The sequence below is a fragment of the Gavia stellata genome, chromosome 1 (assembly GCF_030936135.1).
Source record: "Gavia stellata isolate bGavSte3 chromosome 1, bGavSte3.hap2, whole genome shotgun sequence".
NCBI lineage: Eukaryota > Metazoa > Chordata > Aves > Gaviiformes > Gaviidae > Gavia > Gavia stellata.
In genome coordinates, this window is record NC_082594.1 from 43,632,802 (window position 1) to 43,648,007 (window position 15,206).

Consider the following 15,206-nt stretch of genomic DNA (forward strand, 5'->3'; position numbering starts at 1 on the left):
CAGGCCGCCAGCTTCTCCAGGAGAATACTGTGGGAGACAGTGTCAAAGGCTTTGCTGAAGTCCAGGTAGACAACATCCACAGCCTTCCCCTCATCCACCAGGCGGGTCACCTGGTCATAGAAGGAGATCAGGTTGGTCAAGCAGGACCTGCCTTTCATGAACCCGTGCTGGCTGGGCCTGATCCCTTGGTTATCCTGCACGTGTCCCGTGAGCGCCCTCAAGATGAGCCTCTCCATAATCTTCCCCGGCACCGAGGTCAGGCTGACAGGCCTGTAGTTCCCCGGATCCTCCTTCTGACCCTTCTTGTAGATGGGTGTCACGTTGGCAAGCCTCCAGTCATCCGGGACCTCCCCCGTTAACCAGGACTGTTGATAAATGATGGAGAGCGGCTTGGCAAGCTCCTCTGCCAGCTCCCTCAGCACCCTTGGGTGGATGCCATCAGGCCCCACAGACTTATGAGTGTCCAGGTGGCATAGCAGGTCGTTAACTGCTTCCTCCTGGATCATGGGGAGCCTATTTTGCTCTCCATCCCTGTCTTCCAGCTCAGGGAGATGGATACCCTGAGGATACCTGGTGTGGCTATTAAAGACTGAGGCAAAGAAGGCATTAAGTACCTCAGCCTTTTCCTCATCCTTCCTGACAATGTTCCCCGCCGCATCCAGTAGAGGATGGAGATCCTCCTTGGCTCTCTTTTTGTTGTTAATGTATTTATAGAAGCTTTTTTTGTTGTTCCTCACGACCGTGGCCAGGTTGAGCTCTAGCTGGGCTTTCGCCTTCCTAATTCCCTCCCTGCATGACCTAACGAGGTCCTTGTATTCTTCTTCACTTGCCTGCCCCTTCTTCCAGAGGTGGTAAGTTCTCTTTTTTGCCCCGAGCCTCAGCATAAGCTCCTTGTTCAGCCAGGCCGGTCTTCTTCCCTGCCGGCTCTTCTTACGGCACATGGGCACTGCCTGCTCCTGCGCCTTCAAGATTTCCTTCTTGAAGAAGGCCCAGCCTTCCTGGGCCCCTTTGCCCTTCAGGACCGTCTCCCAAGGGACCCTCTCAACCAGTGTCCTGAACAGGCCAAAGTCTGCCCTTCGGAAGTCCATGGTAGCAGTTTTGCTGACCCCCCTCCTTACTTGGCTAAAAATTGCAAACTCTATCATTTCATGGTCGCTAAGCCCAAGACGGCCTCCGACCTTCACTTCTCCCACCAGACCCTCTCTGTTCGTAAACAGCAGGTCAAGCAGGGCACCTTCCCTTGTAGGCTCGCTTACCAGCTGTGTCAGGAAGTTATCTTCCACACACTCCAGGAACCTCCGGGACTGTTTCCTCTTGGCTGTGTTATACTTCCAGCAGACATCCGGTAAGTTGAAATCCCCCAAAAGAACAAGGGCTTGCGACTGTGAGACTTCTGCCAGTCACTTGTAGAATGCTTCATCAGCTTCTACACCCTGGTTGGGTGGTCTATAACAGACCCCCAGCAGGATATCCAGCTTGTTGGCCTTCCCCCTCATCCTTACCCATAAGCATTCAACCCCGTCATGACAATCATCGAGCTCTATACAATCAAAGCACTCCTTGACGTACAGAGCCACCCCACCGCCTCTCTTTCCTTGCCTATCCCTCCTGAAGAGCTTATAGCCCTCCATCGCAGCACTCCAGCCATGCGAGTCGTCCCACCATGTTTCTGTGATGGCGACCACGTCATAGCTGCCCCGCCGCACGATGGCTTCCAGCTCCTCCTGTTTGCCGCCCATGCTGCGTGCATTGGAATAAATGCACTTGAGCTGGGCTATCGGTCTTGCCCCTGACAATGGCACGTCACCCCTAGGCTCATCTCTGGGTAGCCTGGCATCATCCCCTTCCCCCTTCAAGTCTAGTTTAAAGCCCTCTTGATGAGGTTTGCCAACTTACGGGCAAGGATCCTTTTCCCCCTTGAGGACAGCTGAACACCATCTGCACTCAGCAGGCCTGGTGCCGTGGAGACCACCCCATGGTCAAAGAATCCAAAATTCCTCTGGTGGCACCAGTCTCTGAGCCACGTGTTGACCATGTTTGCTTTCTTATTCCTTTCAGTGTTCCTTCCCGCCACTGAAGGGATTGCAGAAAACACCACCTGTGCTCCCGATCCCTCAACCAGTCTCCCCAGCGGGGAATAGATATGTTGCCCTTGCTAAGGATTTCTATGTATTTTTTCACAGTACAGTGCAATCATTGGAAGACCAAGCATGTGTTTAGCAAAAAGAGTGAATTTCTAACCTTTTTGCTCCTGTCATAGTCTGATAAATGTATACACATCTTAACCTATAACCTTTCTTGCTATCTTTTGCCTACTAGTCTAATCCACACACAGAATATCTGAGTAATATTTTTCTATTATTTTGAAGATATTAATTTTTCAATAAAATATTAATATTTTTTAAGAAAAAGCTAACACATTTTTGTGCAGGGATATTTGTTTATTTATTTATTACACAATGTATTTGTTCTAATTGAAAGCAGAAAATGTTATAGCAGGTTCATAACCATTCAGACTCATTTCTGTTTTCATCACATCTCTTTTGTAAGTGGAAATGAACCCATAGGGATTTCTTTTGTATGTTTCTTTGTTCTTTTGTCACAAAACATATCCATAACATCTTAAAAAGCAACAAAGTTCTGTTGATATATAGCAAGTGTTTCATGGGCCTCAGTGATTTAAAGAAACAGTTGTGTACTGAATTGAAGGAAGATATCATTGTGACTTATGCTATCCTGCTCACTAACGATGTCTGTCAGATGGGAGAGTAGTGAAAAGAGATTTGGGATGGAGAATGGGAGAGAAAGGAGTGAAATTAAATTAGAAGAATCACCTGGAAAAACTCTGCTTTATCTACTTTCAGAAAGATTTTTTGGATAAAGATGAAAAGTTCAGTTTTGCCTCTCCTAGGTATCTAACTAATATTAATATTAATGAGGCATGAATTGGAATGCATAAAGTAATTTGAACTTCTACTGATTTTAGAAAGAATTGTGACTGTTCATCACTTTCAACTGAGCCCTTTGCACAGCCCTTCACTGTTTAATATGTTAATTTTATTAAAATATTTTATTTTTATTGTATTAGTATTTTTCAACATTACATTAGTATGTTAATCTAAATAATTTTGTGATTATATAGCATGTTTCTTCCTTCAAATATTAACTCAGAAACATTAATTTTGTGTTGACATGCACAAATAGCAACTCTAAATTGCTAATTTGACTTTAATCAAGGGGAATTTGACCAGAATTTTGAAGTACTTTGGGGATAAGATTTAAATTGGTTGAACTTTGTAAGGGAGGAAAATGTCATCTGTTGCATTAGCTCTACCTTCTACTTTAGTTTATGATGAAAAACACTGTAGCATATAAGTCTTAAAAGTATTTCAATAAACATTTTTTTCCTCCTTTAACTTTTGTGATCTCCTGCAATTCTTTAGAATTGAAAAGGGATTCATTGATAAGGGAAACAACTGGAAGAAGTCTTGTGTTCACAGGCTATGGTTCTCATGGTTCTCATGGCCTTTACCAGCCTGATATCTGCTGGAAGGACAACACAGCTGGGCTTAAGCAATCTAGATTTCTAGAATGCATTGACAACAACATCCTGACACAGGTGATCAAGGACCCAACAAGAAAATGTGTTCTGCTGGACCTGATGCTTACAAACAACAAAGAAATTATCATGGATGTGAAAGCAGGGGGCTGCCTTGGCTGCAGTGACTATGAAATGGTGGAGTCCAGAATCCTAAGAGGAGGAAACAGGCTAAAAAGCAGGACCACAACCTGGATTTTAGGAGAGCAGACATTGACCTCTTCAGAGATCTGACTGAATCGCATGGGATAGATCCCTAGAGAGAACAGGAGTCTAGGAGAGCTGACTGATATTCAAAAATTACCTTCTCCAAGCTCCAGAATGGTTCATCCATCAAACAGGAAGTCACGCAAAGGCAGTAGGAAGCCTGTATGGATCAACAAGGAGCTCCTGACTGAACTAACATAAAAAAGGAAGTGTACAAGAGGCAGATGCAGGGGCAGGAGGCCCAGTAAATGTATGGAGCTGCTGTTCAGTACATGGAGTTCCATGGAGTTCAGTCATGTAGTTAAGAGATTAGGAAAGCCAAGGCTGACCTGAAGTTAAATGAGGCAGGGGATGTGAAAGGCAACAAGAAGGGATTCTACAGATACATCAACAATAATAGGAAGGCTAGGGAAAACTTGGACCTGCTGCTGAATAGAGCAGGGGAGCTGATGACAAAGAACATGGAAAAGGTACAGGTACTCAATGCCTTCATTGCCTCAGTCTTTGCCAGTAAATTGGCCTTCAGGAATCCCAGATTCCTGAGAGTAGAGGGAAAGTCTGGAGTGAAAAAAATTCTCTGTGAAGCACAACCATGTTAAGGAGCATTTAAACAAACTGGATGTACAAAAGTCCATGCAGCCTGATGGGTGCTGAGGGAGTTGGCTAATGTAATTGCAAGACCATTCTTTGAAAAATCATTGTGATTGAGAGAGGTTCCTGAAGACTGGAGGAAGGCAAATGACACTCCCGTCTTCAAGAAAGGCAAGAAGGAGGACCTGGGGAACTACAGGCTTGTCACCTTCCCCTCAGTCCCTGAGAGGGTGATTGTGCAACTAATTCTGGAAACCATTTCCAGACAAGAAAATGATTGGGACTAGTCAGTATGGATTTATGAGGGGGAAATCATGCTTTATCAACCTGATAGCCTTCTACAATGAGATGACTAGCTTGATGAATGAGACAAGAGCGTGGGTGGTGTTTACCTCGACTTCAGTAAGGGTTTTGGCAGTATCTCCCATAACATTATAACAGACAAGCTGACAAAGTTTAGATAAGGTTAGATAAGTGGACAGTGAGGAGGATCAAAAAATGGCTGAATGGCTGGGCCCAGAGGGTTGTGGTCAGTGGAACAAAGTCCAGTTGGAGGCCAGTCACTAGTGGTGTACTGTACTGGTGCCAATGCTGTTCAACATCTTCATTAATAACCTAGGTGCTGGGGCAGACTGCACCCTTAGCAAGTTCGCAGATGATGCAAAACTGGGAGGAATAGCTGTTAGACCAGATGGTTGTGTTGCCATTAAGAGGGACATGACAGGCTGGAGAATTGATCTGACAGGAATCTCATTAAGTTCAGCAAAGGAATATGCAAAGTCCTGCACTTATGCAGGAATAACCCCAGGCACCAATACACACTGGGGGCCAACCAGCTGGAACGCATCACTGCAGAGAAAGACCTTGGGGTCCTGGTCACCAGCACAAGCTGACCATGAGCTGGCACTGTGCTCTTGTGGCAAAGTAGGTCAACAGCCTCCTGTTACATTAGGAAGACCATTGCAGGCAGGTTGAAGGAGGTGATCCTTCCCTGGTGAGACACATCTGGACTGCTGGACCTAGTTCTGAGCTCCCCAATACAACAGAGATATGGACATAAAGGTGAAGGGCCACAAAAATGATTAAGGGGCTGGAGCATCTGTTGTACAAAGCGAGGCTGAGAGAGCTGGGACTATTCAGCCTGGAGAAGGGAAGGCAGGCACAAGGGAACTTATCAGTATTTATAACTGATAGAAGGGAATAAAGAAGATGGAGGCAGACTCCTCTCAGTCGTATCCAGTGAAAGGACAAGAGACAATGGGCACAAACTGAAATATAAGAAATTGCATCTGAACACAAGAAAACATATTTTTATTGTGAGAGTGGTCAAACACTGGAACAGTTGTCCAGAAAGGCTGTGCAGTCTTGTGGAGAAATCATCCGTGGAGAAATTCAAGACCCTGCTGGATACAGTCGTGGGAAGCCTGCTCTAGCTGACACTACTTTAGCAAGGTGTTTGGACTAGATGATCTCAAGAGCCCCTTCTAACCTCAACCACTCTGTGATTCTGTAATTTTATCCATTGTGTTCAAAACAGTATGAATTTCACACCACACAGTAGTAAGATTTCTAGTGTTAATATTCACAACAGCAGCTTTTGGGAAACAATTTCACAGTGATTGTTGATTTGGGTTTTTTTTCCCCCCTTTACTTTACAAATAGTTCCTGTCCAGCTCCCTTCAACTAAGTGTCAGTTCATTTTAAATTTCAGTGAAGCGTGCCTTCAGGTTCAGTTGCTGTTTAACAGTAGTCTGCCTCTACAATGAAACAGAGGTAAAATAAGTGCCCTCCTAAATAAGTCTGTCATACAGATAGCACACACAATAGATTATTTTGTCTGTTATTATCCTTTTGGGGAAAAGGAGTGACTAGTAAGAAAGGATAATATGCTTCATTCATTAACTTTTGGGAAACTAGCTAGTTTTCAAACATTTAACATATCCAAATGCCTCTTAATTGTTTTTCAAAGGCTTTTGGTGAGTTTGTACATTGTCAAATGGAAAAGAGATTCTGCAGGCAGCAAGCGCTGTCTCATGTGGATTCTGTCATCCAGTGAATTATAGTTATAAATAGCTGAAGTACTTGCTATGCTTTTGTGTACTATAGGTTACCTAAGTTTTGAATTTGTTCGGTGACACAAGGAAGGAGTACCAATTATAGATTAAAAGCCAGGAAGAGAGAGTGTTTTTTTGGCAGGAGGGGTAGATTATATGGCACACAGTATATAGGAAACTGTTAAAGATATAAAAGAAACTGTGGGTCCAAAGTTTAAAGCTTACACAAGAGCAGCAAAATTGTACAGTTTTCTTCCAATAATGAAGCAGCAACTTCACTACCAGATTAACATTTATTTAGTCATCCTCCAGTTTTCTTAATTTATACAATATTTTGAAGAATAATTGGTAAATATATTTGAGCAATACCCTTCACACTGGCTGATTTTTGTAGCTTCATGTTTTCCATACATTCTGACATTCATTATTTATTAATTAATACAGCTTACTATTACAAGGCATGCCATACTTCGTGTTTTAACCATTTTTTGTCCTTTATTTTTTTCACATATAAAAAGATCTCAGACTTCTAAACATTATTAAGTGTTTCACTAATTTACTTGGACCTTTGTAATGTCTACTTTCACTATTGTGCAGATACTGTATTCGTTATTAGATATTAGAAGTCTATAACTACTACTATTACTAAGATAATAACTCATTACCACTAATTTTACCTCTGTTACATCTTCATACCTTTTGAACCTGAAAAACTTGAAGATCTCTGTGTGTACTTAACTCTTTAATATATCCAGCACAGAGTGGGTTTTTGTTTGGTTAGTTGGTTGGTTTTAATAGTCAGGATTTGAAGCAATATTTGCTGAAGTGATGTATCTTGCTACATGTTCATTAGTAGACTATACTATCTTGACATAGCTGATGGCTCTGTGTGGAACAGGCCAACAATCCACTAATGTATTCATGCTGCTGTTTATTACTAGACCTGAAAGTTTGAATCAATCTCAAAAAGCCTGCTTTAAAACTAGAACATTTTGACATACTTCAATCTTTTTTTCAAAAGCAATTATCATCCTTTGAACTCCCAGAGATCACATCCTTACTTGGAATTCATTGGAAGTCAATGGAAAGACTCCATTGATTTCAGCTGACGCACTGTGAGAGAAGCACAATAACTATTAAAAAACCAATTTTGACCCTGTTTGTCATAAAAATCACCACAGACTGGAGTTAGTAAATATTGCTCAAGCTGAATATATTTACATATGTACATATATACAGAATATAAATACAGTAGCACACACACATATGTATACAAATATTTATACATACCTATGCATGTTATATCTCTCAGAGAATTAGAATGACCGCGACAATAGTCTGATTCATCTGTCTTCTTTTAAATATTAAAATAAAATTTTACTAGACTGACTTTTATTAGGAGCACACTTTGAAAGTTACTGCCACTACTTATCAGTTCATATATACAACTGTCAGTCCTTAAAACTTATATCCCAAATCAACTGTGTATATAATACCATAGAGTTTGTGCCATATAGTTAGCACTGAGGGCTATGGTCCTTGGTTATTCTTATCTGCTAAGGTCAAGGTTATCAAGCTTGAGTATAAAGAAAGTTGAACTGAAGCAGGAGTATTCTTTTTACCTAGATTCCTTCGCTCAAGCCTAGTGTTTTCATGATGCTTGCCCCTCTTCATAGATGGGGAATCTCATCTGCATCCACTGCTGCTTATCTTGGTTTTCATTTTCCTTTCATCTTTCTCACACAGTTATCAGGATGTCTCACTTATTTGCAGTCCTTTGTGCTAATCTTTTTTTTTTTTCTCTCTTTGGTGTATTTTTTACTTGGGCTACTGTTTAGAAGTTTTTCTATGCCTCCCACAGAGAATTGCACACTTCTTTATCCTTTTGTTGGTCACACCGTTCACATACATATGTAAAATGTGCATGTATATACATTTTGTTTGGCAGTGTTACAAAAATATTTATATACTACCGTTGGTTATCACCAACATTTTGATTGGAGGCTTCTCCAGGAGGTTAGGCAGCGGCATTTTTTGCAATACTCAGGACATTAAAGAAAAGCTTAATCTTTCTGGTCAACGTACTTTCTGAAAGTTCAATCTTTCATCAGAGCATTGTTAAAATACTATTTGTAACAACAATTCACTTAAGGACTTCTTTTATGTTAAATTAGTGGTCACTGATTTTTGGATAATTTCACTATCAAATGATGTTTCTTTTACTAATCCAGGAAGGAGTCCAAATCTGTCCGAAAGTGCAGGAACTTCATCCATTTGTTGTACTTTCTCAGTTGCAATGCTTTTTGTTTTGTGTCTTTATAATTAATAGTTAATTAGTGTTAAAAAAATATATTGCTAGCATCAGGTAGCTACTAAGCACCTGTTCTCAGTGTTGGGCTCACATTTTGGGCTCACAGGTGCTTCATATGCCTTACGCTATTTGTTTCATTATTTCCTAAGTAAATTGGTGTAGAGACTATATATATGAATAACCATTGCAGGGAAGGTAAAGCAGGGCGTGGTACAGACATAGTCTAGATGAAGTAGAAAAATAAACAAGCCATGAGTCACGCAGTTGCTACACTACGTGATGTTAAATATAGCACCCAATACTAGGACACTTTGAAAGGACATGGAGAAACACACAGCCGGAAGTTAGAATGTCACAGTGCTACAGTGGTTACTTTTGCATTTGCAAATAAATTCAGTGCCTGCAGACAGAAGCTGTAACCCACTTTTATTTCAAAGTGTCACTGGCCCAGTTTAGTCATGAATTTTACAGTTACTACAGAAGACCTAAGCACAGATACTTTTCCCAGTTTCTAACAAAACAGCTGGACTGGTTTTTTGTTTTATTTTGTTTTAATATCAATCCACCATCAGTAAATAAATATGTTATTAACTCCTCAGAGAAATTTAGCACAGTTCATAATGCAAATGAAAATGTATCTGTATACGTTCATATTCAGATTCATAGCCTGAAGTCACACATAGTGTCTAACCTTCTGATGCTGTTTGGTCTTCCATTTCTTCCTTCTATCAGTAGTGCTGCTACACCACTGCACACCAGTACTCCCTTAGTGTGAGAACGTTTCAAGGTTGAACATGAAGAACGGTATACTTATTTTGCTTTTTACACTGCAAGTCATTTTGCTATTGTCAGGTAGTCTGCTGACGTTGCAGAAAGCAAGTGCCTGCTGAGGCAGATGAGTGATTCGTGTAGTCTTCATACCACTCGACACTCATCTTATAACAATTTAAGTATCTGTCTTATTTCTTATTACTTGTATGTAAGTAATTGCAAATCAGGACCATATGTCTTCTACTAATACTCTAGAATACCAATACTCTACAAAGTGTGCATAATATAAATTTCCTAATCAGATTTGCTGCCTCTTCATTTGTTTTTGTTATATTCTTTCTTAAACATCCATTCTTGGCCATTCTCAGAGGCAGGATTTTGTGCTAGATAAATCATTGGTCTATCCCAGTACAGACATTTTTATGTGCCTTAGATACTCAGCATTTTCTTGCATAGCTTTACAATCTAGCAGTTTTCACATCCTATTATATGGGTACCAAACAATTGCAGAACTTCAATCCATGTCAAGAAACTTCAACAAATAAATAATTTTAAATCAGTAATGGCCAGATAGCTTGTTTTTTCTACAAGAAATGCTACTAGGGTAATCTTTTTACAAGTGTCTTTCTTCACTATTTTGTGCTAGTATATTACACAAAGTTAAACTCCTTGTCAATTAGCAGGGTGGCAATAAGAATGACAAAACAGTAAATTGAAGTTGAATTTCATTAATAAGGGAGAAGTTTTCTCCAATTTAAGGTATTTTTATTAATTGAATGTGGAATGTTTGCATTTTTTCTTAAAAGTGCTGTGTAAGCATTGAGTATATAATTTACTTTGAGGCTGTCTACCAAAAACATTTATCTCTGACTTTATTGCTAGTAGCCAAAATATATTGCTCCACTGCTATAACACAAAGTAAGCTTTGACTTTATTACTTCACCACATTAATTAATTTATTAAATATTAATGATGAAAAAGCCATTCAAGTGATGTTATATAGACAGCTTCAGCATTGCTAACATGTTATTACCCCATTTATCAGCAGCTATGCATAAGATGTACAAAGCAATATAACTGGTAGATGAGGTGTGTTCATACCATATGTTGTTAATCTAGTTAATGGAATAACAAATACATAGCTGGGTCTATTAGATGTGTGACTTAACAATATACACTTAAGTTGAAATATTTTATCTTCCACAGACAGGATGATTACACTGTCTTTTTGATCTTAGATAAAGAATGGAGCATGAAAAAAGATCTTTATAGAATTATAATTATGCCAGGTTTTCTTTGCTGTCCAAAACATTGCACTGACAAAAAAACCCATGCTGAAACAAATATACTTATTTTTAGATAACTATTTTGTAAGGCTATATTAAATGTAATTAAATCTTCAAGATAATTTATAACTCTTTACATATTGAATTTTATTTGACCCCCTTAATATTATATTTTAACATTTGCTACCATTTATTGCACTGCATCAATATGAATTGTCATCTTCCTTCTGTTACCCTGAAGTAAGTGTAATAAAATGTCAATCTTCTGAGCTGAAACTTTACTTGAATGTCAATTTTGGAAGTTTAAATTTGTTTTTCTAACTTCAGTATGTCATGGTTATTGACGTAAACCTTGGAGGCTGGAGATTTAAACTCTGCTGTGTTTTTTATTTATTGTACATTTTGTACAATTCCCTAAACCCTGCTCATTTATTTTCTTTTCCTTTACCAGTATTCTCTCTAGTTAGTTTCAAAAGTGATATATTTATGAAGCTGTGATTTATAAATGAACATCTTCTATTAAATAAACATGCTAATTATTTTATTTGTTCTTTTAATAATTTAAACCATAGGCAGTCAACTCTATTACGTAGAAAATTTGATGTTTAAGATTTCAGATTGCAACTAGCCTTTTGAAAACTCCTGTGAAACTTCCATTAATTTAAGGAAATAAACCATTCAAAGGGAATATCAAAATCAATGCTGTAAATATTTTAAAGGTAAGTTTTTGTTCTACATATTCCAACTAATTAGTTCTGCTTATCATATTTTCTACTGGAATATTGCTTGTATGTGTAATGTGACAAGTTTATTAAAAAGGTATCTGCATATTGCAGTGTAATAAACCTAATCACAAGGAGTGGGCATGCATTTGTCAAAGCACTGTTTTGTTTTCTAAACTACATTGTCTATAATTTTAGATTCTTTTACTTTAATTGGAATATTATTTGTGCTTCAATATCACTCTGATTAATATTCTTTCATGGAACTAGTAATACACTTTATAACCTTTTTGCAAATAGATACATTAAACTCTCCTGCACTCTTACTTCTGGGGTAGTATCGACTCACATGAAACAAAAAGTTAGTACAAGTATGGGTTTGAACATTTTAGTAGGCGTTTTATTTCTCAAAAGAATAGTTGAAGTAGTGTAGAAAACTTGCAGTGGCAGAATTATGCTTCAATTCTCTATTTTTTTTTTAAAACTTCTCAGAGAGTGAACACAAAGCTTAACAGCAACAAGAGATTAATTCTGAAATCATCCATTTTACTCTGTCCTAGAAATCATATGCTCTGTTACATATTATATCAAGCATATCCATATTTTCAACCCGCATGGAGAAACGACAATGTGGAGAACCCCTGAAATGCCATGCAACTTTTATGCAAATAGATGGATTTTCAAGAAAACCTTTATTTAAACTGTTTTTTTCACTTGGATTTGAAATATGGCCTGTGGCAGGAATGGTGGTGGTGTCAACCCGTTGGGTTTTTTTGCCAGAAGAAGTTGTGCTGAAGGATTGTATTCTACTTTGACCAGTAACTGAATAAAGCACATAAGCACCTTCGAAATTCATCTTGGGTCTCCCTATTCTAGGAGACTACTTCTAGGACTAGCTTGAGTCCTCAAGCTCACTCTTGTTCTCTGTTTCTGTTTCTTTCCCATTTTCTTGGCTTCTTTGCCACACGCTACACAATCTCATCACTTTTTTTCCCACTGGCATTGTTCCCTAGTCTGGTAATTAAGATAAACTTTTACAAGGAATTTTCTAAAGTTTTGTAAAAGTCAAGACAGTGTAGGACTTAGGTCTTTTCTTTCCCTTGTGAGTACTGTAATGAGAGCATTACATAAAGACTAATTATTTATCATTATTTTGAACACAACTAGGTATTTCCAATATGTTTTGTGAACAAATAGCCCCCATTATTATATAAGGTGACCTCAACATGGCTTCTATGGCTGTTCTACCAGCACCTACTGTGAAATCTTAATTGGCCTTAGAGTCACATAGGGAACAATTTGCTCAGACTTACAAAGATAGTGTCAGTCTTAAGCATGTGCATGAGACAATCTTTAGATACCTGAGGAATTTTCCCATGAAAGAGATTAAATTATGGAAGTGAGAATTTTCTTAGTGCTTTACGTTCTGCCTGAAGTCTGCTATAGGAACTTAAAACTCATGTCCATTTTGCAATGCCAGTTATTGCAAATAATTTCCAAAAGAATTCACTATCACAGAAAGATTGAGGCTGGAAGGGATCTCTGGAGGTCACCTGGTCCAATGCCCCTGCTCAAACAGGGATTCCTAAAGCCAGTTGCCCAGGACTGTGTCTGGATGATTTTTTAGTATCTCCAGGGATAGGGACTCCACAACATTCCTGGTCAATCTGTGCCAGGGTTCAGTCACCCTCACAGTAAAAAAGCATTTCCTGATATTCAGAGGGAAGATCCTGTGTTTCAGTTTGTGCCCATTGCCTCTTGTCCTCTCAACACCACTGAAAAGAGCCTGGCTCTTGCCTCTTTGCACGATCCCTTCAGGTATTTATGTACATTGATAAGATCCCTTCTGAAACATAAATGTCAAAAGCCTTCCTGAAGTACACGTAGACAGTATTCACTGCTTTCCCCTCATCTACCAGGCCAGTCGCTTCCTCATAGAAGTTTACCAAGTCGGTCAAGCATGACTTCTGCTTGGTGAAGCCATGCTGAGAACTACTGATGATTTTCTCATCCTTAATGTGCCTGGCAATGGTTTCCAGGATTAGCTGTTCCATCACCTTCCCAGGGACCGAGGTGAGGCTGACTGGCCTGTAGTTTCCTGGGTCCTCCTTGTTGCCCTTCTTGACGATGGGGGTGACATTTGCTTTCGTCTAGTCTTCGGGCCCTTCTCTCAATTGCCATGACTGATTAATTAAAAATATTAAAGTATGCTGGCCCTAGACAATCCCCTGTAGCTTTATACTGCATATCTTGGCCATGTTTCTCTAATTACCTTGCAAGACATTTATGAGATAAGATTTTGTGTGAATTGCTTAATTTGAAGACAATTAAAAAAGGTGTGTGTATGTGCACGTGGCTTCAGCACAAGAATACTCTTCAAATCCATAAAAGGTTCCTGCAAATGCAGTAACTTGCACCCTGTATACGTGGTGAATTACATAAGAAATAATGGAGCAAGTTAGTTATTAATAAAATTTTCTAATGACTAGGAGAGCATTAATAAAATCCATAGTGAGTCTGTGGAGTCTCTAACACTGGAGACTTTACAGAACAGATATGTGTCAGACGTGCCATGGGTATAATTGTGCTTGCATTGGAGTAGATAAATCAGCATGTAAAGGGAGAATGAAGTTAAATGCATCTCAAAAGGGAATCAATGAAGATGAATATAAATTCTTTTCATCAAAAGACATTCCCAGGACCTGTTCTTCTTTTTCACCTGAATAACCTAATTGCTTGAATACATTTTACACTCTGATAGTATTTTTTCCCAAGTAGAGGACTTTGCTGCCATGCAAATGAGGTGAAATGCATCTTTCCTTATTTATTTATTTCCTACTGTTCCAGCAATATTTTCAGTATATTCCTGTCCAGGGAAATGCTCTTTAAAAAGTTGGGGTTTTAATTCCTAACTGGGGATTGACAGCGGCAAATAGAGGTGAAATGAAGGAGATGTGTCTTGATGGAGGGTATGTTTGGAAACTGGGATTTCAACTGCATTAACAAGGGAATTATGCATTGAGCTTGAAATTTATTTGACTTTTTCAGTGGCTAATTTGTATAGAAAAAAGGTTCTGCACTATTATTACTTCAGTACTTTGTGTATTCTGCTTCATCAATTTCTAAGAAATCAGAAAGAAAAGGATGAGAATAATGAAGCAAACTAAATATGATAAAAGCTAGCAGAAATCTTCAAGATTGGAGGACTTCTCTCTCCTCTACTGACAGATATTTTTAATAAATTATTGTTTTGCTGAAGTGATGCTGCAATACAGCACAGCTGAAAACAGTTTGTGCAATAGATAATTTTAAATTAATAATCTTCTGTAGTTGCAAAGTAATCAACACATTTCTTCAAGAAATATAATTAGGACTTAATAGAAATGATCATTTAATGCAGCCTGTTGAACTGCAGAAGAGGAATGTAGCTGCTAATAACTTAGGGTATTTTTAAAAAGCTTCTAAAAATACATAGTATTCCTTACATGAAGTACAAAATATATTTTTTGTATCCTTTGTATAACTGTATTAGTTTCATCTGTTTGACATTCTTCTGTAATTTTCACCATTCTCCTGCTATTTAATAAATCTCCTTTATTTATTTAAGGCAGTATCTGGGCATATATATATATAAAAAAATATATAAAGGTGGATGAAGTGTCAAGG